This window comes from Equus caballus, chromosome 24 (assembly GCF_041296265.1).
Source record: "Equus caballus isolate H_3958 breed thoroughbred chromosome 24, TB-T2T, whole genome shotgun sequence".
Classification (NCBI taxonomy): Eukaryota; Metazoa; Chordata; class Mammalia; order Perissodactyla; family Equidae; genus Equus; species Equus caballus.
Window position 1 is genome coordinate 43,891,661 of NC_091707.1, and position 21,298 is coordinate 43,912,958.

The window sequence follows — 21,298 nt, forward strand, 5'->3', positions numbered from 1 at the left end:
GTCAAGTGGGTAGGATAGCATATTGCTCACCTTGCTTGGAAAAATGAAGCATTGACACCCAGTTAAACCCTGATAACTTCCTCCATAAGAGTAAGGCAAGTTACCAGAAATCGGGGCTCATGGAAGCTAAGCTGTGGTCTGAGAGATGGCATTAACAGTGCATCTGTTACCACTCACATCCATTCTGAGAAGGTCTTAACTAGGAGCATATTTTTCTTTCCTACATGTACAAGAATCTTCAGCCAACTAATAACACTAATTTCTTCTTAATTTTGGCCGTGACACCCGCTTTTTCTTTTGTGTTTGCTTTTAACAGCATTCAATTTGGGCAAGTCAAGAAATCTGGGGATGTTTTGGAAAAATCAGCCAATTTTCAAGCCAGTGCAGAAATCATTCTGTAAGCAGTTAGCCACGGGGTAATTGGCACAGGTGTAGGCACTAGGGATTCAGAGGTGAAAAAAAAACACACACTCTAATTGAATGAGTTTCCATGAAGAGATGCTTCACTATATTTACGGGAGTACTCCTAAGGCAGATTGCATGGTCAAGGCGTGGTGGGGGCGTGGGCAGAATGGTCCCCTGAAGCTTCACAGTCCCTAAGGAGAAGGACACTAGGGTTTTTTCCACTATCTCCAGGAGCCTCTTTTCACCACTAGTGTTCATGAGGATCCACATTTGGTTCACTGTGTCACTCTGTGCCCTCCACCGTGTGTAATGAGTGAAAAGAATAGTGTCGTTGGAGTTAGGCAGACCTAGGCCATGTTGAACACGACACTATAGTCCAGTGGTTAAAACTTGGGCTCTGGGTTTGACTGTCTGAATTTAAATTGTGGCCCTGTCACTGCCAGCTTTGAAACCTTGGACGAGTTACTGCTCTTACCAGTCACTCATTTCCTCTTTGGAAAATAAGAAGAATAATAGTGACTTTCTCAGAGATATTGGAAGATTAAACACGTCTACATAAAAAAGACACTTAAGATAGTGTTTGGCTCATAGTAAGCACTCAATAAATGTAAATTATTATGATGATGATGAAGAAGATGATGATGATAGTTCCTTATAAGCTGAGTCATTAAGGAAAGTCATTAAACGCTTTCAGACTCAGCTCCTTTAGCTGTAAAATTGGAGATAACACCATTTACTCCACAAGATTGTCTTTAGGATACCACAAAACACAATATGTGAGAGCTTTATACAATACAAAAGGCTATTCAAAAGAAAATTTTCCATTTTATCGTGTTTTTTTCCTTCCCCCTTGGGTTGTGAGTCCCTTTGACAATCTGGAGCCAGTAACCCTCTTTGAAAGCGGGCAGCTGCTACTCATTTACAGCAGAGTGCTGCAAAGCAGGCCCAAGATTGACAGGTCTGCTGATTTTTCAAGAGAAAATGGAAATACATATTTTTGCACAACCTTCCCCCACCTCCATCCCCCAGTTTTAAATGTCAGTAATCAAGTCAAATTGAGGCACAAACAAAACAAGCTTTGCTATTGTCAAGAGACCATGGGGTTCTGATATCCACCTCTGTTTAATGTAAGTTGGTGCTAGGCCCATAATCAGGTACACAGCAGGCACTTCACTTACGCATCAAGTGTGAAGAAGGTACAAATAGAAGGCAGATGTAAAATTACCAGTTTCTGAACCAAGTGAGCACGTGAGATGCAACTTTGTATACCTGGGGGCCAAAACATATAATCCCTGGTACATAGTAGTCACTAAATAAAGATTAATTGAAAGTATCATAAAATTCAGTCTCTATAATCAGAAATCCAAATTAAAGAATATCAATTGAGAGCACATAAGGGCCTGGCAACAACTGAAATATTCTAAAAGATTTCCTGACATCTTTTTGTTTTTTCCTTTATTTATTCACTGAAAATAATATTCGCAAGCTGTTTACTATACTGCAGGTGATGTACTAAAAACTATTTCACAAAGTTGTGTTCAGCATGGACAAGGGACAGCAAAGAGGCTGGCATGGTTGAAAAGGAGAGAGATGGAGGAGATCAGACCATGGAAGGCCTTGAGGCAGCTAAAAGAACTTTCTTGCTTTCTCTACACAGTCTGAGAAGTCATTGGGAAGTTCTGAGCAAAGGTGTGACCTGATTAGGTGTGCTTTAAGAGAGGCACATGGGCTGTTTTGTTGAGAACAGACCAAGGGTGAAAGCAGAGCACACAGGTAAGATGGTTTTGCAGTAACGCGTGCAAGAGATGATGGAGGCTTGGACCAAGGTTCTAGCAGTGGAGGTGGTGAGACGTTGATGGGTTTTGAATTTACCCTTAAAGTACAGCCAGCAAGATTTGCTGCTAAATTAAATGTGGAGAGTGATAGGAGAGAAAGAGTAAAGGAAGCCAAGATTTTTTTTATCGGAGTCGTTGGAGAGCCAGAGTTCCCATTTACTAAGATGGAAAAGATGGTGGGAAAAGCAAGTTTAAGGGGTGAAATCAGTTTCAACATGTTAAATTCGATATGCCTGTTAGTTATCCAAGTGGTGATGTTGAGTAGGCAGTTGGATATATGAGTCTAGAGTTCAAGGAAAAGGTCTGGTCTGGAGATATTAATTTGAGAGTTGTCATCATATAGATGCCATTTAAAGCCATGAAGCTGGATGACATCACCAGGCAGTGAGTACAGATGCAAAGAGAAGAGTTTCAAGCAAGACCCTGTCTCTCCTCCCCCGACAAGTTGTTTCATGTTAATTCTTATGCTACAGTCTAATAGCAATAAATAAGCATTTTACACTTTGCAGTCTTTTGTGAGCCCGAAGAGAATATTTTAATATTTTAAGATGTAAGCAATTTGGTGACACAGCATTCTTTAGTCTAAAGCAAATGTTACAAAACTAAGGCATATGGAGAAAAGATGAAAGTAAGTTTGCTTATTTTAGAATAAATTTATTTTCCTGTCTCCCTTGACACACAAATGGAGAACTGAGAGTAATATTTTTCCTAACCAGGCTTAATCTCTGAAACCTTAAGCCATTAGCATTGTACTTGAATATAAAGTGGATGCTTTCTGAGTTATAGCAGTCTTTTAAGAAGTAAGGAGAAAATTATGGCAGTTTTCCATGTCTTTAATTTTCCTGTCACAAAGGTATGTTAGACCTGATCTTGAATATGATCACACTCAAACAGAAAAATTAAATCTTGGCATCAGTAAGTTAAAAGCTATTGTCTTATTTGGTGTTAATTTTAATCAAAGTATTAGCACAATAGCAAAGTTTTCTGCATGAACTTTATTCCATCTAGTTTCATCCCTCTGGATAACTATAAAGAAAATAATTAAATTTCTTGTAGAAATTAGCAATTTTCCATAGCATACAAAGAGATAGAGTATTGCCTTCCAGTCTTTAAGTCAGGATACTGGACATTTATTCTGTTTGGCTATTTTCTAAATTTTATTTGTAATAAGAATGAAAGATTTTAATTAATACTCACAAAGCAGTAAAAATAAGAAATGTGAAATCCAAAATACAAAGCTAACCAAACTACAAAAACTGTTCTTAGAGGATTAAAAATTAAAAGCATTCCTGAATTCTGAAATGTAAAATGGGAGATTTTATGTGATTTGATCAAAACCAACTGAGCAGTATCTCATTCCTCTATAATACCCAGAACACGGAGTAAGGAAGAGAAAAATCTATGGCTCTATCCACTCCCCTTCAATTACTCTCGTGGAATAAATGCGATTCCCAATCCACTTGACAAAATTCCCTAGACAGAAAATAGTGTTAATCAGAAATGCTCCCTAAATCATGTATGGGGTTAAAATATACTACTAGAAGATAATGAGAGAGGAGATGAAGAGCTAACGAGATGAGGTTTTTATAGGTATTGCAATGTGGGCCATTTGAAATATGGTGACTAAGCCTATTTTAAGGTTAGAAATACATTAACTCCTAGCCCTAGGAACTCAGGAGAACTGGAGTGTTTACACTGGGTCTACACACCATCCCTCATTTCCTTCTTGCACCCGCCACTGCAGAGGTGGGGGAGGAGGTTGGCATGTCAACAAAGCCATCTTTTCACTTCTTGAGCCTTTGGTAAGGAGAGAGCAGGGTTAGAGTTGGGATTTGGGCTTGTCAGTCCCACCTCACCTCCCCTAAACAGAATAAAAATAGTTACTTTGTTTATATTTCATTAGCATCACACTCCCTCTTACTCGCACTTAATCAAGGTCCTTTATGGCCTCAGGGATGGAGAGGGGCTTGAAAGTTGCCCTTCTTTCATGTGCTGTGCTCCGAAACCTGAGCTAACAGGGCTTGTTGATTTATGTGAACTATTTTAAGTCAACACTGGTGTGTTGGGGGCCTGCTGGCTCTCCTATCGACCAATACTCTGATTTGCAGCTTGGTTACTATTTCTGTGTGCATCAGGAGCTTGTGTCTTTGAGTACTTTCTTTTCAAAGATAGGCATTTTTTTTAAATCAGTATTTCACTAAGAATGTGATTCAAATCCTCTCCTGCGACTTCTCTCGTAAGAGAATTTTTTGTTATTTTCACCAATGTGATCCCAGAGTAAAAACATAGCAATAATTCCTTTCTTAGGGAAGCCCATCTGTGTATTACCTGAAGGTCCCTTGCAAATCAGGTTGAAATTGCTTCTTTTACTTACCATGGTAATAGGAGCACAAGCTTTGAGCTCGTACAAATCTGGGTTCAAATCCTACCCATGCCACATTCTTACTTAGCCTGTTATTTCAATTCCCTGAGCCTCAGTGTCTTCACTATAAAATAGGAAAAGTAAATCTATTGAGGAGAATTGTGATGAGGGCTAGATTTGATGTTGTGTGTAAAGCAAGCTTCACAAGTGTTCACATGTAATAGGTGCTCTCTTCTAGAATTCTGGTCTAATTCCTTAAAATCATTCTTCTTTGATCATACCCTGGACATCATGCCCATGAACAAATACTTAATGGAAAATGCACTAGGCTAAGAATAGAGCTAGCTACGCTGAGGGCTACGCTAAAGATTTTACATAGATCATCTCTTTTATTACTAACAAATCCTTCCAAGAAAATATGAGCAACTTCACTTTGAAAACAGAAAACTGAGGCTAAGAATGTTTTCTTTTTAAAGATTTTATTTTTTTCCTTTTTCTCCCCAAAGCCCCCCAGTACATAGTTGTATATTCTTCGTTGTGGGTCCTTCTAGTTGTGGCATGTGGAACGCTGCCTCAGCATGGTTTGATGAGCAGTGCCATGTCCGTGCCCAGGATTCGAACCAACGAAACACTGGGCCGCCTGCAGCAGAGTGCAAACTTAACCACTCAGCCACGGGGCCAGCCCTGAGGCTAAGAATGTTTAAATAATTTGCCAAATTCATACAGCTGGCTAGCAGAGATGTCTTTGAGGACCTTATAATCGAATACAGAATAAGTGCCTATCTGCCTGCAGCAGAGTGATACCCAGCTGTGGCTCTAGGGGCCGTGCATTTGGGAGGGGTTTAATCCTGGTTGTTACTATTCTGAAACAGGACCCCAGCTCCATTGTGCATAATTTCTATTCACTCTGGCAATATTTCTAATGAAGGTGCAGTTAGACCATGAATTTGTAAAAATTGAGAGTATCCCGTGTTTCCCAACTCCAGTTTCAAGACAGACTTGTGTTATGTTAGGTTGTGAGGTGTGACTAAATTGATAATTCCTAATAATAGTAAAAATTCTGTTTGTTGACATTCATTCACTCTAAAAAAATAATCATGAATTTTTGCGGAATCTTACTCAGTGTACCTTCTTGATGACAATGGGGTAACAATGGAGGCGATGACAGCTTGCCTGCTTCCTCTGAACCCTCAGTCCTCATGGGCAACGTTTATAACCCCAGCCTCACCCTTATCTTGTAACTGAAGAAAACAAGTTTGAGAGCTACTGCTCTGTAGAGTAAACTGAAGGGAGGGGTTTTCTCTGTTCTCCTGTTGATCTCCTCTGATGTTTATTGAGGCACTAAGGCTTCTTAGAAGAAATCTAAGACTAACTTGAAAATAAAGTGTGATAGAATTTCTTCTAAAGTCTCTATGATGGTTAATTTTACATGTCAACTTGACTGGCATTTATACCACTGGCTTTCTTGGGTCTCCAGCTTGTAGATCGCAGACTGTGGGACTTTTCCACTTCCATAATTGCATGAGCCAATTCTTCATAATAGATCTCATTTTATATTTATAAATGTGTATATATATATATATAAATATGATAAGATTTTATATATATATCTCTCTCTCCTATTGGTTCTGTTTCTCTGGAGAACTGTGACTAATACCCTCTCAATACATTATAATAAAACTGAGTGAGAAGGCCATTGAAAAGAAGAAAATAGATATGGTGATACTCTTCCATTTCAATTATTTTATCCATATTCATTTCTTTCCCTCCAAAATTCCTGGATTTCTCTGTAAGAATAAATATAATATCTATCCAACGATGACCAACTAGGGTGAAATTCCCACTGTGAATAACTTTGGAGGGCATCAAGGAGTGGACAGTGTGCACTAAATTGGGCTTCTTTTCTTCTCTAAACACACGCCCTGGGCAGTTTCTACAGAGAAACCTTCCAGGCCATCACCAAATAATTGGCTTTCCCCTTGCACGGCACTGGGTGGCCATGAGCGTTTGCTGGGCTTACCACAAGGAGGCAAACACAGAGTGACAGGGCAAGCGGAATTGACACAGGGCAGGTTCCATAAATTTCCGGTTGGCTTTATATATATATATTTTTTAAATCATCACCTACTTTTGAATAACATTTCTAAAATGAATTTTAATCCTAGCATGATGTTAGTAAACATATTTGCCAGCATTCAGAACTAAAATAAGGTTAAACCTACAAGTCACCAAATGAATAAAATCACATTTGCTTTTTTTCTTTTTTTAACAGCTGCAGTTTCTAAATATCCATCTCTACAGAGGTCAAGTGACCAAAATTTAGAAGCTTAGAGAACAGGCTCATAATCACACTGATGATTTTAATGAGGAAAATCATCAGCTGGAGAATAACATGGGGAACACTTAACAATATCAGACTTTCCTCGACATTCTGCAACCTTTCCTAAATAAAATTATTATGCCATGTCCAATTCATCTGTCATTCCTCACCATTTTAAATACTTGAGACAAGATCACATTGTTTTCATCCTGCCAAATCAGCTTTCAGATCGACTTGTTCCAATTTGCTTTCAGATTCACCTGATTTTAAGTGAAGGTATAGCCTCAGATCCTTGGTGCTATACTAACGCCTGATCCAACCTCTAAATTTCGCTTATGTTTATGATCTTTCTAGATATCTTGCTCTTCAAATGTGAGGGCTTTGGCACCTTGAAATTCTTCTGGATAATCTCATCATGGGAGCTCAGCATCCTAGTTTTGTCTCAGTGGGTACAGAGAAAAATTATTCAAAAATGTACAGTGGGGGCCGGCCCCATGGTGTAGTGGTTAACTTTGGCACAATTTGCTTTGGTGGCTTAGGTTCACTGCTTAGGATCCCAGATGCAGACCTATACCACTTGTCAGCCATGCTGTGGTGGCAACCCATATATGAAATAGAGGAAGATTGGCACAGATGTTAGCTTAGGGTGAATCTTCCTCAGCAAAAAAAAAGAAAAAAAAGCATTGAAGCTAGACCCTAGTTCTGGCCACAGACTAAGAGTGAGAATTAAAGTTTGAGCCTTGTGATTGGAAAGGCAAATCTCTAGAGCAGCTTGCCTCTGGATTTCCTCAATGTCATGCTTGCAGAGAAGACACTAGGCTCACTCCGCACTAAGGCTAGGCCCAATGAGCACACTAAGCACTCTTTGAGGCTGCTGAGTAAAATTTTCTGTAGTTAGGAATATTATAATATACATATATTAAAAAAGAAAAGCTAAGCACAGTGTATCATTGGAAACGACTACTATCTTCAGGTCAAGTAAATGCCCTATTCTTTCTTGTGTCAGAACTTCCAATTTACTTCAGCCAAAAATTGTTTTCTTTATTTTTTTTCTATGAAGGACGTGTTCCTAGGAGAGCTTCACTTTTTGTCCATAACACAGCCTCTATTAGAGTCCTAAAAGACACCTCAAAAGACTAATCAGGAAGAAAATAGACCTTAATTTTGAGCTATTAATTACTCCACATTGTATTTAATTCTTAATTCTATCTTCATTCTCCTCTTTCTTTCCCCCCCCCCTTTTCCCGTCTTTGTCCTCTCTGACTCCCTTCATTTTTCGTCTCTCTAGTGTCGTACCACCTCTGTGAGAGGACAATCAGAGAAAAAGAGAAATAGGTAAAACTCCAGCCGATTGCAGTTCCCCCTGCAAGTATGGGCTCTTCCTCCTCCCCGTCGTGTTCTTCCTTCTTCTTTTATTTTGGTTAAGAGTGGGGAGAGGGGAAAGATATATAAAGCGTCATCTATGGATTTTAATGCTTTCATTATCTACCAACTATACAGTGCCAAGGAAAACAAAGAAGCAAGCAAAACATGGCTGAAGACTCAAACTGGCGTAAGAATTCCAATCAACCAGCGTAAGAATTCCGATTCATATTTGAATCCTGTCTCTGCTGCTGGCCAGGTAAATCATGTAATCTCTCTGAACCTCGTTTACCTTTTTGAAATTCAAAAATTCATACCTTCCTTGAGTGTTTTTTACAGATTAAATAAGATAATCTGGGAGAACTTCTGACACAGCACAAAATAAAGGATGCCCATTCTAATTGCTTCAGATATTAAAAGTGGCTGGTGTCTTATAATTAATTATCATCCATTAATGTAGGAATAACTCCTTCTCAAACATATATATTACTTTTTATTATAAATAGTATTTAAGGACCTGAACTTAACATATCAGATTTCTAACTCCCAACTTTAATATAAACTCTGAATTGAATCTATATCTATGGCTCATGGGGGTAAAATCAGACTATAGTACACGGAAATTCCAGCAATGTCCTGTCTATAGCTCTAAGTGAAAATTCAGCTTGGCTTAGTAATAATAGGGACATGTGCCATTGAGCATATTTTAATCACTAAAAAGCCGAATTGTTTTCTATAACATCTTCTTGGCTTTATTACTCTGCTTCAATGTGCAGCATAAATTGCACCTGCTTCTATAAAAAGTAAATCAATATTCAAGAATTAAAATACAAGCATATGTTCAAATTATTCATTCATGGGCTGTTCTAAAAATAAGCTGTATCCTGGGCACAAGTGCAATAAATGAATTAATCAATTTCCAATTAAAAATAAATAGCCAGAATCTTGCTTTAAGGAGGTGAAAATTTTGTCAGAAAAGTTGGACGTTGTACCAACTCTAGGCAGAGAGGCAAAATTCAATGTTAAGTTGTATTCGTTGCACATTTGAACTTCTGCCCTAAGGGAAGATGTCGTTCTGCATCCTAGAAACAAGGAAGCAATGAAAATAATTGATGATAAGCATCCCTTAGTCACATTACACTCTCGTTAGTAGAGCTACACTCCATCTCACCACTACAAAATATTTGAGTTAAGATAATTGTTATATTTCTTTGGTTTTATATAAAATTATCAGCAGGTCACTGTCAAAACATTTCTGTAAGCATGGAAATGGCTTACCTAACCTCAACATTAAATTTGTCTTGCATTCAATGTAAGTTGAATATTGACTAATTCTCTCAGAGTTTTGCATATATTTAACACACATCAAATGAAAGATAGATTATAAGAAGGCCTAGCTCGTGTTAATTAATTCGTTCATTAATAAATAGTGCCTACTAGATGCTGGAAACTTCAAAATTTGGGACCCAACAATGGAGACAACTCAATCTCTGTCTTTCAGAGGTTCAAGGAATACATAATTATGGAATATACATAATTACAGTACGTGCATAATTACATAATACATACATAATTATGACACGTACATCAGTATGTTAATGTGATAAATCTTGCAATGTCAGAATAAAGAAGCATATTGGTACAGAAGAATTCATTCTTAACTGCTGAGAGAGTTCATGGAAAGCTTTCTCGTGGCCTATGTCAAGCGGAAAATGCATGACCATGCTCTCTTTAAGGAACATTATTTCTCTTCTGCCACTGCAGCTATTGCTACTCTAGAAGTACTATTCCTACTACCTTTAATTAATCAATTTATTTCTTTATTTATTGATAATACTATTTTCTTTATGCATTTCAATTCTACAATCACCAATAATCGTTATCATTAATTCGTTGTTTATAATGAGCCAGACACTGCTAACTTCTTTCCATGCACCATCTTGTTTAATTCTTTAGCAAGCAATGAGATGTGGCCACGGTTCTATTTTATAGGTGAGGACATTCCGATTTAGGGAGGTTAAGTAGTGTTCTCATTATGAGTTATATGCTGGTGTCCAGCCCCCGTCCTGGAGCTAGCCAGGAGCCCATTAGAGCTGTCTCGTTAGAACAGAAGATCCTCCTATCACCCAGGAAATCCCAAGGGATTTAGGAGCTCTGGGTGAGATGCTCCTCTCACCTCCATCACTCAGGAAATTACAAGGGTTTTAGGAGCTCTGTGCCAGGAACCAGGAATGAAGACTAAATATTTATTTCTATTATATCACAGCATCACAATGCAAAAGGAAGAAAAAGCTTAGAAAAATAATTTTATATTTAAAGTGTATGCTATAAACAGAGAATCTTTAATAATGGGAGTGCTAATACTGATCTGTTCTTCATTTCCAGCTCAATGATGACCTTCGCTGTCTCATGCACAATTTGCTTATATGTAAAATGGGTGTAACCGTTTCTGCCTTGCCAGACTCGCAGGGCTGCTATAAAAATTGAATGAGAACTCTTATGTGAAGTGATTTGAAACAATAAGAAATGACACGGGCCGCCTGGTGGTGCAGCGGTTAAGTTCACACATTCCACTTCTCGGCGGCCCAGGGTTCACCGGTTCAGATCCCGGGTGTGGACATGGCACCATTTGGCAAAAACCATGCTCTGGTAGGCATCCCACGTATAAAGCAGAGGAAGATGGGCATGGATGTTAGCTCAGGGCCAGTCTCCCTCAGCAAAAAGAGGAGGATTGGCAGTAGTTAGCTCAGGGCTAATCTTCCTCAAAAAAAAAAAGAAAAGAAAAGAAATGACACAAAATTTCAAGTTGTCTGCAGTTTCTTGTTCCAGCAACTTCTTGTTTGCTCAACTATAAAAAGAAATATTTTTGTATATTTGAACCTTACTTTAAACTTCTCTAATAATACTGTGATAAATGTAAATCTTGCAATGCCATACCTTCATCTTTCTCCAAATCAAACATCCTCCTCTCTCCTGTGTCTTATACTGAATCAAAGCCTGGATGTCCACTCTACTGCTCATGAGTCACGTTACTCTCTCCTTTCCCAACAGTTCCACCAGAATTTAATTTTTTGTATATTTAATTTATATTAAAACATTAAATTTATATATCCATACAAGCTGTTTTAAAACAAATAAACAAACAACAATAACAAAAACAGTTGTATCTCCATCTTTCCTCCTCCAATACATTTCTTGCATCCTAAAAATAATCCCTCTGAATTCTTTTCTGATTTTTGGTATCTGTCTCTATTCATCTTAGTCACGTGGTTGTAGTGCTGCCTCTTGACTTTTCGCTCCAGTTATCATCTATTGACTTTCACTAAGGAATTTGAAATTTAGATATTGTCCCTGTACATCATGGCTCTCTCCACTCACACCACACATACATCCTTCTCATTCCACCAGATTCTCAATAAACTTATACCATAACTTGCTTGAATGAAAACTATTTACATTATTATTATTATTATTATTATATAAGTGTTACTCAAAGTGAAGCAAGGCAGTTAAGATTATTTTCCTTTCCTACACCGTGTTTTTGTTTTCCCTGGAGCTATGAAATGTTTAGTTTTATCATATGCTTAGTTTTCTATGCACTTACAATTAAACTCTCCTCTCTTCATGTGATTCTCTTCTCGATACGTTCAAACACATCAAGGATTCCAGTAATCTCCTGGAAGATTTAGCTGAAGTTTTCTGACTTCCTCCAATCAGAACTAGTTAAATAGCTACTATCCCAGGATGTCCCTTCATACTACCTGTTGGTGCCAACCTCCCTAGGAGCCTCCAGGTATAATCTGAAAGCAGACTCTATTCAGAGGGCCAGGAGAGACTGAAGGAAAAGGCAGACCACTCCAGATTGGTAGGTGGCAAGTTTAATAAGCAAGGGAACTTACTAGAAGACTTGTCTTGGGTGACCACAAGGCAAGTAGTTTTCCGCCTCAGCCTGCCAAATCATAAAATTTGATATAGAGGCATTAACGGTTCACTCACATCCACAGGGGCCTTCACTGGGCTCAGTCATGTACCCAGTCCAGCATTTCTCTTTCAAGGTTGTATCCTTGGAGCAGCTTCTGGGAGATGGGAAGGCAAGCAGAACATATTCCAAAGCACAGGGTAGGGCATGGGGAACCTCCAATGACCCAGATCCAGTTTGGGGGTCAACTGGCAGTCACATCTTCTCTATGACCTCCTCCAACACTACCTTCTCTAAGCTTCCCTTCACGTCCACTTCTCTCTTGCGTTGTTTCTCCTCTTTCCTGTGTCTCATATCTTTCTCTTTCTTAATTTACTTTCTCATTTTTGTGGACAAATTCCTTTTGTAGCTTCTTCTTAAGAAAAGATACATGAAAGTTGATTGTGAGGCCTTGAATAATGAAAATGGTCTTAATTCTACCCTTGCGTTCTTTCTTTGTTTAGCTGGTATTGGAATTCCAGGTGGGAATCAAGTTTCCCTTGTGCTGTGAACATATTCCTTCTCTGTCTTCTAGCTTCCAGGGTTGCTATGAAAAATTCAATTGGAATATAATTCTTGATTCTCTATGTGTGACATTTTTATTTCTTTTCTCCCTGGAAGCATGTAACATTTCATTTCTGAATTTTTACCATGATGTGACAGTATGTGCCTAACACTGGACACCAAGTGGCTGCTTTTAATCTTGAAACACTTGTGCCTTGATTCTGAATTATAACTTACGTGATAATTTCTTCTATTCTTTTTTCTCTATTCTTTCATTCTAGAATTACTATTATTTGTATATTGAATTTCCTGGACTGATCTTGTCATTTTCTTTTGTATCTTCAATTATTTTCGTCATTGGGTCTCATATTTTCTGAGAGATTCCTTCAGTTTAATTTTCCAACTCTACTAATTTTTGTGGGTAAGGAGTGATGGGGATCAAGTCTGCCCCCGGGAGAGAAGCCCAAGGCATTCTGGCCTACATGCCGATCTATACCACTCTCCGGGAAGTCTATGATGTCCTGACCTGATTCTTCTCTAAAGTTAAATGACCACATCATAACCAGACCCCACCCGCACGGATACCATTTTAACGACTTCTTTACATGACCTTTCGTTTGTCTTGTAAAGAAATAATTCGTATACGTATGCCTTATAAATTTAGCCTTACCCTCAACCCACTGCAGCTCTTCACCGCCCATGGGTCCTGTCCCCATACTATTCTCTGAATAAAGGAGCACTGCTACCAGACCTTGAGAGTCCAAGAAATCTTTCTTTTGACTCTTCGGCTCCCCAAGCCCGCAGCAAGGAGTATTGCAATTTTTAAAATCTTACAATTCATTATTTCAATTTTTATATGTTTGATTTTTAATGGCTTTTAATCTGCTCTCTAAATATTCCTTATTTCAGTATCATTCCTTATCTTTGTGGATATTGCAGATAGTTCTTTGTGGGCTTTCTTCCCTCCAAACTTTGTAGACTCCATTTCTTCCAAGTTGCTTTTTTTTTCTATTTGGCTCTCTTTCTTTTATATTTGAGGCTGTGTTAGCTAAGGTAAGGGATCAGATGCTGAAACACAAAATCTTCAAAATCTTGTGGCTTAAAGAACATAGAATATAAAGAAATAATCCCAGCATGAGAAGTCTGGGTTAGTGACATAGCTTTGTTCCAAGGAGTCACTCAGGGACCGGTTCCAACCATTGTTTTGCTCTGCCATCTCCCAGAATCTTATCCTTTCTGCATACTTGAAGCTGAGTCATACGCACCAGAGAAATCTGAGCTTTATCTTGAGAAAGAGGAAGTGAGAGAAATTCCAGGGTTACAATTTCCTTTGAAATAAGTGAGGTAGATGGAACAAGTGTCACTTTTATACACATTTCACTTAATCGATGGTTACCCCTACGTGCCAGGGAGATCATCCTCGAATTTAAGTTCCATTTCTATTGAAGAAGGAAAGAGCAGAATTTAAGGACAACAAGGCCTTTTTGTATGGAGGCTTTCCTAAAGTGTCTAAGCTCTTTGGCTGCCTACTCAACTTTGAGAATTGGCCAGTATACAGCTGCTGGGAGCTCTGAGCAGGTGTTGGAATCTTTCTGTTGCTGTCTTGTCTGTAGAGTGAACAGAATGTTGGATTATTGGGCTCTTTTTGTTTGTTTTGTGTTTTGGGTTGATCATGACCCTTAGGTCTTTCTCTTAGGCTGGCCATATGTGTAGTAACTTTTCCATTTTTTCTTATTGGATGTTATAAGTCTTGCTGACTGTGTTCTAGAATCATGGTATGGGAGCCTTTAAGTCACCGAATCTATATGGACCTTTCACTTAAATCTCCTTTATTTAGTATCATGTCCACCCACAACTGTATTTGGTGTACCCCAGTACAGAGGCCAGCTATGTTATGCTCTCCAGAGAATAAAAATCCTGCTTTCTGCAAGAATGGGGAAGGGGCTCTGGGCTGATTATGGAGCATTGGGAAAGAGCTTGAGGTTCCAATGCCTTCTGATCAGACTTTTAAACAATTATCCTGTTTTTGTCCTAATTTTATTCTCAATTCTAGTGTTGAGATGTAAATCAACCAGTTCTTGGCTCTCTTTACTGAAAGGGGTCAGTGGGACCTTTGCATCTTCCATCGATGGGCAAATGGTCAGATAGGTACATTTTCCTTCATCGGTTACCACAGGCACATCTGCTTTCCAGTACCCCAAATATTGCTACTGATGCTCCTTTACCACTCTTGCCGACCTTGTGTGTTTATTCCTTTTTAAAAAGACTACCTTTATCGTTATTTTAGTGGGGTTTCAGGATAGAAGCTAAGCACGTGTTTTCAATTCACCATATTTTAATTGGAAGTGATCAACAGTATATGAATTGTTCATGCCATTCCATCAGTTAAAGCATTCTAGGAACTCTCATCGCATGCATTGGAAAATAAAATCCATGCTCCTTAGCACTGGATGGAAAGTTCTTCGAAACCAGCATCCAGTTTCCCTCGTTAACTGTCTCCCCTCAATAAGGCTGACTTCTGGACACAGCCAACATTCTGCCACTCCTTGAATCCAGTTGTTAACTTTGCCTCTTCTTCTTAACTCTGTTGTTCCTCCCTTACTGCAGCAAGATCTGTAGTATTAATTTTCTTGTATTCCCTATGATTCCTTGATATCATATTGTATTAAAATTAGCTACAAATTTGTCTGTCGCCATCTCTCTTGCATCCTGTCTCCCATCCTTCGCAGAGCTAGCGGAGGTTAGGTTCTTGGCCTTTTAATTTTTGTGTTAGTTTAACCCGGAATAGTGGCTAGTATAGAGTGCATGCTCCCTGAATATTTGTGTAAATAAATTATACTATTCTTTAAGTGTAGATTGCATAGGAAGATGGGCAAGTATTTGGGTTTGAACAGTAAATTTAGTTTTAAAAAACATCATGTATTATATAATTACATATATAAATAACCACGTATTTACTGAATGCCTACTATGTACAGTGCTAAACTCCTCATACCAATTTACCTGTTTGTGATATTTCTTTCCCTAAGGAGAGTAGAAAAGGCAGCCAGTATTCCAAGTATCTTAAAAAATTACTGAGTGGCTTCTTCACATTATTCAAAAATGGGTGAACTTTGAAAATCTCACATATACACGCACACGTGCACACACTTACAATGCATAGGTTCTATTACTCCCAGTCAGCACAGCCTTGTATGGAAACTGAATGAGAACTTGACTGAGAAGCCAAACAAACCAGGGTTGGAATCTTGCTCTGTCACTGACTAGCTAACCATGACCAAGTCCCCACAACTGTAAAACAGTAATAATAGTAATACCAACTTTATTGTAAGATGGTTTTGAGGATTAAATAAGTTAAGTTTTTGTCTGATGATATTTCTCTTTGCTGTAAATTCTATGATGATAAGGATTAAATCTATTATTCACTTCTATATTCCTAGCTTCTAGTAAATTCTTAGTAAATATCCATTGCATGAATAAAAGAGCAGATGAATTAATTAACACATCGAATGCATTACTTAATCCCAAGCATAGTAAAGAGGGAGAATAATTACTCATTTCTTCTCTGTTTTTTTATAACTTTTCTTCCCATCTAACCTTTTTAAATATTTTATTTCCTTTTTTTCTCCCTACTTCTCTTTCTCATTCTGTCTTCTTTTCTCTTTTCCTTTTCCTCCCCCCATCCTTTCTCCCTTCCTTATCTCCTGTACAAAAATTCTCCTCATCCAATTATTCCCATTATATTCTACAGTAAGTTAATGTCTGTAAAAAGCCAGTAAAATGATGAAGCATCATATGCAATATCCCAGTAGTGAAAAAAGGAGAAATATTACATATGAAAGTTATTTTGCCATCTATATAATGTATCAGCCCAACTTGATTATTACTTCTAAGTTCTAGATGTTATACTCATCGATCTTGTGACAAGTTTTATTCTCTTGCAAGTGTACTGTCTGATTATATATTTGATCAATAAAAACTATTTTCATTTTTTAAGATGGAAAAGAAACACTCTTGAAAAATATGATCACTAACTTAATTTCTACCTTCTTGTTTATATAATGTATAGCAGTTACTAAGCACTCATTCCAGGCCAACACATTCTATTTATAAACTCATTTATTCCATGCAGTCATCCTACAAGCTAGATGTGATTCTGCTTGTGCTGAACAAAGGACAAAAATAAGGTTCGGGGAGCTTAAAATTTCCTTGTAAAATTTCTCAGAACAAATAAGTGGTGGAATCAGTATGCAAATTCAGCATTTTCTACAAAGCTCACGATCTTTCCACCACACCAGGCTCTCTCTCTTGACAGACTCTCTCGACAAAAAGCAATCTGGTTTCCTTGACTGAACTTCTCATCTACTCTTGTTTTGGCATAATTATGGGCTGAGTTTCTCAAACACCTGGACAGAAATATGTTGCCAAGGAACGTAAAAAAATTACCTCCCCCATAATTTTCGTAATACAGCAATGTTGATGCAGCCAGCAGCTGCTGCTTTATATGGGGCATGCAGAATAAAGCCAAGCGTGGGTAAGATGGGCCAAGCATGGGCAGCTCCCTGAGATTTTAAAGACCTTTATGAATCGATGTCACAGAGGTCTCTAAGTGCCAGCTCCTCTCTCAACACATTGTGCTATATTAGGTTACCACATCGAGAGATTCTTGAGAAAGAGCACACCTTGGAGGGAAGTGCCATGTCTTCAGGATTTGTAGTCCATCTTTTTGTCTAAATCCTGCCGTTTGATCGTATTTCTGCTGATTCTGATTTCCTTATATCTCACATCGCGTCTTTTAGCTCCACTGCCACTGCCACTAAGTTCAGACCTCTCTCATCTCTTATCTTTTTAATTTAAACACCCTGCAACTCATTTTTCCACAGTTAGTCTAGTTGATTTCTATATCAATTTTCTATTGATGCTGTAACACATTACTTCAAACTTAATGGCTTAAAACAGCAAATTTATTACCTCATAGGTCTGGAGGCCAGAAGTCAGAAATGAATCTCACTGGGCAAAAATCAAGATATTGAGAGAGCTACGTTCCTTTTGAGGCTCTGGGAGACAATCCACTGTCCTTGCCTTTTCCAGTTTCTAGAGGCCACCCACATTCCTCGCCTTGTGGCCCCATCTTCAAGGCCAGTAACATAGGGGGGAATCTTTCTCATGCTTCCATCCCTTTGATTCTCTCTCTTCTGCCTCCTTTTTCTGCTTATACGGACTCTTGTGATTATATTGGGTCCACGTGCATAATCTCCCCACCTCAAAATCCTTTAACTTAACCACCTCTGCGAAGTCCCATTCACCATGTAAGGTAACATATGTACAGGTTATGGGCACTAGGACATGGACATCTTTGGGGGTTGGGGGATCATTATTCTGCCTATTACTCCTTCAAAGTCATTTAACAAATCATCACTCTAGTGATCTCTCAATTCACATCAAGACATCTCACTCCTCCTGCTACTCATGATTGCTCCTTGCTTTGTTTCCAGTGATCTGACCCCCATTGACTTAAAGCCCCATATCTCTAAACCTAACCTCAAAAGTGGATGAGCCAGAGCACATGACATATTGCTCTCTGCCTCAGTTTCCTCATTTATAAAATAGGTGTGTTAGTTTTTTACAAGGTCACCATAAGGAATATATAAGCAAACTCCATTTGTTGTCCCTACAAAAATTTCTAGTCCATATTGATATGGGGCTTTCTTGATTATGTCCCTAAACTTTGCTGGCTCATAAGGTAGCCAAGTGTAACTATTTAAATTTCAATTAATTGAAATGAAATAGAATTAAAAATTCAACCCCTCCATCACCCTAGCCACATTTTACTGCTGGCTCTTCGTTCCCACATTGGGCCGTGTACACACAGAACATTTCCAATACTGTAAAATTTCACTTAGATTTTCCTTTTAAAACATGAACATATAATATTAGGCTGAACTACATAAAAGCACTCTTTTTATAAGCCAAAAACAACCAAACATCAGCAGTACTATATGGTTTAACCACATACCTCTTAGAGACAAGTCTTCATTTCAGATTCAACCTTTTCAAGGAGAACGTCCTCAAATTCCCCTTACCCTAAACAACAGCCAGCTGAGAATTAAAATCAACCCAGACTTGACTTATGCCCTGGCTCCATTTCATAAACAGAAATACTATAAGCAATTTCCAAATCAGGTTTATAAATTCTTTTTTTTTTTTTTTTTTTGAGGAAGATTAGCCCTGAGCTAACATCTGCTGCCAGTCCTCCTCTTTTTGCTGAGGAAGACTGGCCCTGAGCTAACATCCATGCCCATCTTCCTCTACTTTACATGTGGGACGCCTACCACAGCATGGCGTTTGCCAAGCAGTGCCGTGTCTGCAGCCAGGATCCGAACCGGCGAACCCTGGGCCGCTGAAGTGTAACATGAGCACTTAACCGCTGCGCCACCAGGCAGCCCCTAAATTCATTTTTTAAAAAGCCACAGATTACTTTTTCTATATAACAATAAATGTGTCCTGAAGTTGAAACGTGGCTTTTTACAAACTGGACTGCCTTTTGAATGTTTGCACCTGGAGTTCTCTGGTTTTTGATTTAATACATGTATTTCACATTCCTAAAGAGTTCTTGGCAAGCATCAACTTGGGTCTTCTGGTTTAAAAGTTATGAATGTGGTGGCCACTGTATGGAAAAAAAAAGACAACTTTTAGCAATTTAATGGGACACTTAAGACTCTAAGTTTTGCATTTTGGGATCTCTATAAAACTCCATAAAGCCTTGTATTAAATTACCACGAATAGCTTAAACACACTGCTAGAACTGGGAACCTAGTTCCTAGTTCCATAGTTTCTTATTGAGTGTTCTCTCAAGTAGTTGACACAGCTGCAGACCAAGGGGAAAATGCTAGAATGAAAATGCCACAGGTACAAGATCTTTGCTTTTTGATTGCAGAACCCGTGGCATCTAGTACAAGGTCTGACATATAATGGGTGCACGATAAATGTTTATGAATGACGAAATACTTAATATATCTCATATTAAGTAATGAAAATAGTGATCATCTAGGATTACAGTGTTATATAAAGACTTTGGAACTGTTAATGTAAAGTATAAACACATGCATATTCATACTCGTTCATCTTAGAATGATCGAACTGGGGTCTGAGCTTTATATGATACGACAACTCCATTTGAGAGATGAGGCAACAGACTCCACAAGCTAACATGACTTTCTCATTTAGTAGCAGCAAATGAAGGCAAACGTAGCAACCATAAAGCATTTGTCAAAATAAATTACGGTACAAGTTACCATTCGTACAGCACTGGTCAAGTACCAGGCACTGTTCTAGTTGCTTTAAATATGTTAACAATTTTAATCCTCATAACAGCCCTTCAAGGTGGGTGCCTTTACTATACTTATTTGACAAATGAGGAGACTGAAGTATAGAGAGATGAAATGACTCCCTCAAGATTGCCCCCTTGCGGCAAAGCCGGAATTGGAACCCAGCAAGTGAGATTCCATGAAACTTCCTTCTTAACCACTAGCCGTACTAACGAAATAGCAAATTAACTGCAGCTCATAACATTTTTAGGGAGAGGCATAACTTGTCTCAGAAATACCAGGTCTCTATTATTTAGAAACCTAGCCAAGGAGGCTATTAGCCTATGCAAAAGCAGGCTGAGCATCTGAGTCGGATGTTGGGAGAGAAATTGTTCTCCACAATCAAGTAACTAGAATTTTGGAGTAGCCCCTCCTGACTCCAGAGGGTTAGACTTGGAGCTGCTTTCATTTTGACTTTTTTTTTTCCCCGTCCCTGATCTTGAGGATCACAGGACAGGATGGCACCATTGCTTCCGGGTTCTGACTTTGAGTCACTTTCCCTGCCTTCCATCAGTAATTTGATTCTCACAGCCATGCCTGTGCACCTGTGGGCAGAAAAAGAAATCATCTTTTTTCGGGTCTGATTTCAGTTGACTGCAAAGAAGGGTAGGACAGAGCAGATGACAGCCTCTCTGAACTGAGATCTCCTTGAAGAATGAAACTAGATTCCCTTTAAAACACAGAAAATTCTCAACTTCAAAGGCCTAGAGTTAGCAGAGGATCAGATACTTACAAGGCAAAGCCCTGGAAGATTGTAAAAAAAAAAAAATTTAAAAACCACAGTCTTTGTTCTAAGCTTGGCAAACATCTTTACTTAAATAGTCTCGTAGAAAATAAAAGAATGGTTACTTCCGTGAGGAAGGGAATTGCCATGTAATGCGAAGAATTACTATTCTTCCAAATAAAAGGATAGTTTTTGTTTCTGTTTTCTTAAAATTTTCATCCTCATTTCCTTCTTTTTCACAGGCCAGGAATAAGCACAATGTAAGATTTTCTACATAAAACTGAAATTCTGTATTTAAGAGTAATCTCATCAAGCTTTCAAAAATGGCAGCAAAACAAATCCAATTACACCACCAAGTGAAAACACTCCTTAGCTCAATATACACCCCACTCAGTTTCTTTGGTATTTATAGTTTGAATATAATTGTATTTTTTCTTTCTCATATTTTATACCTAAGATTT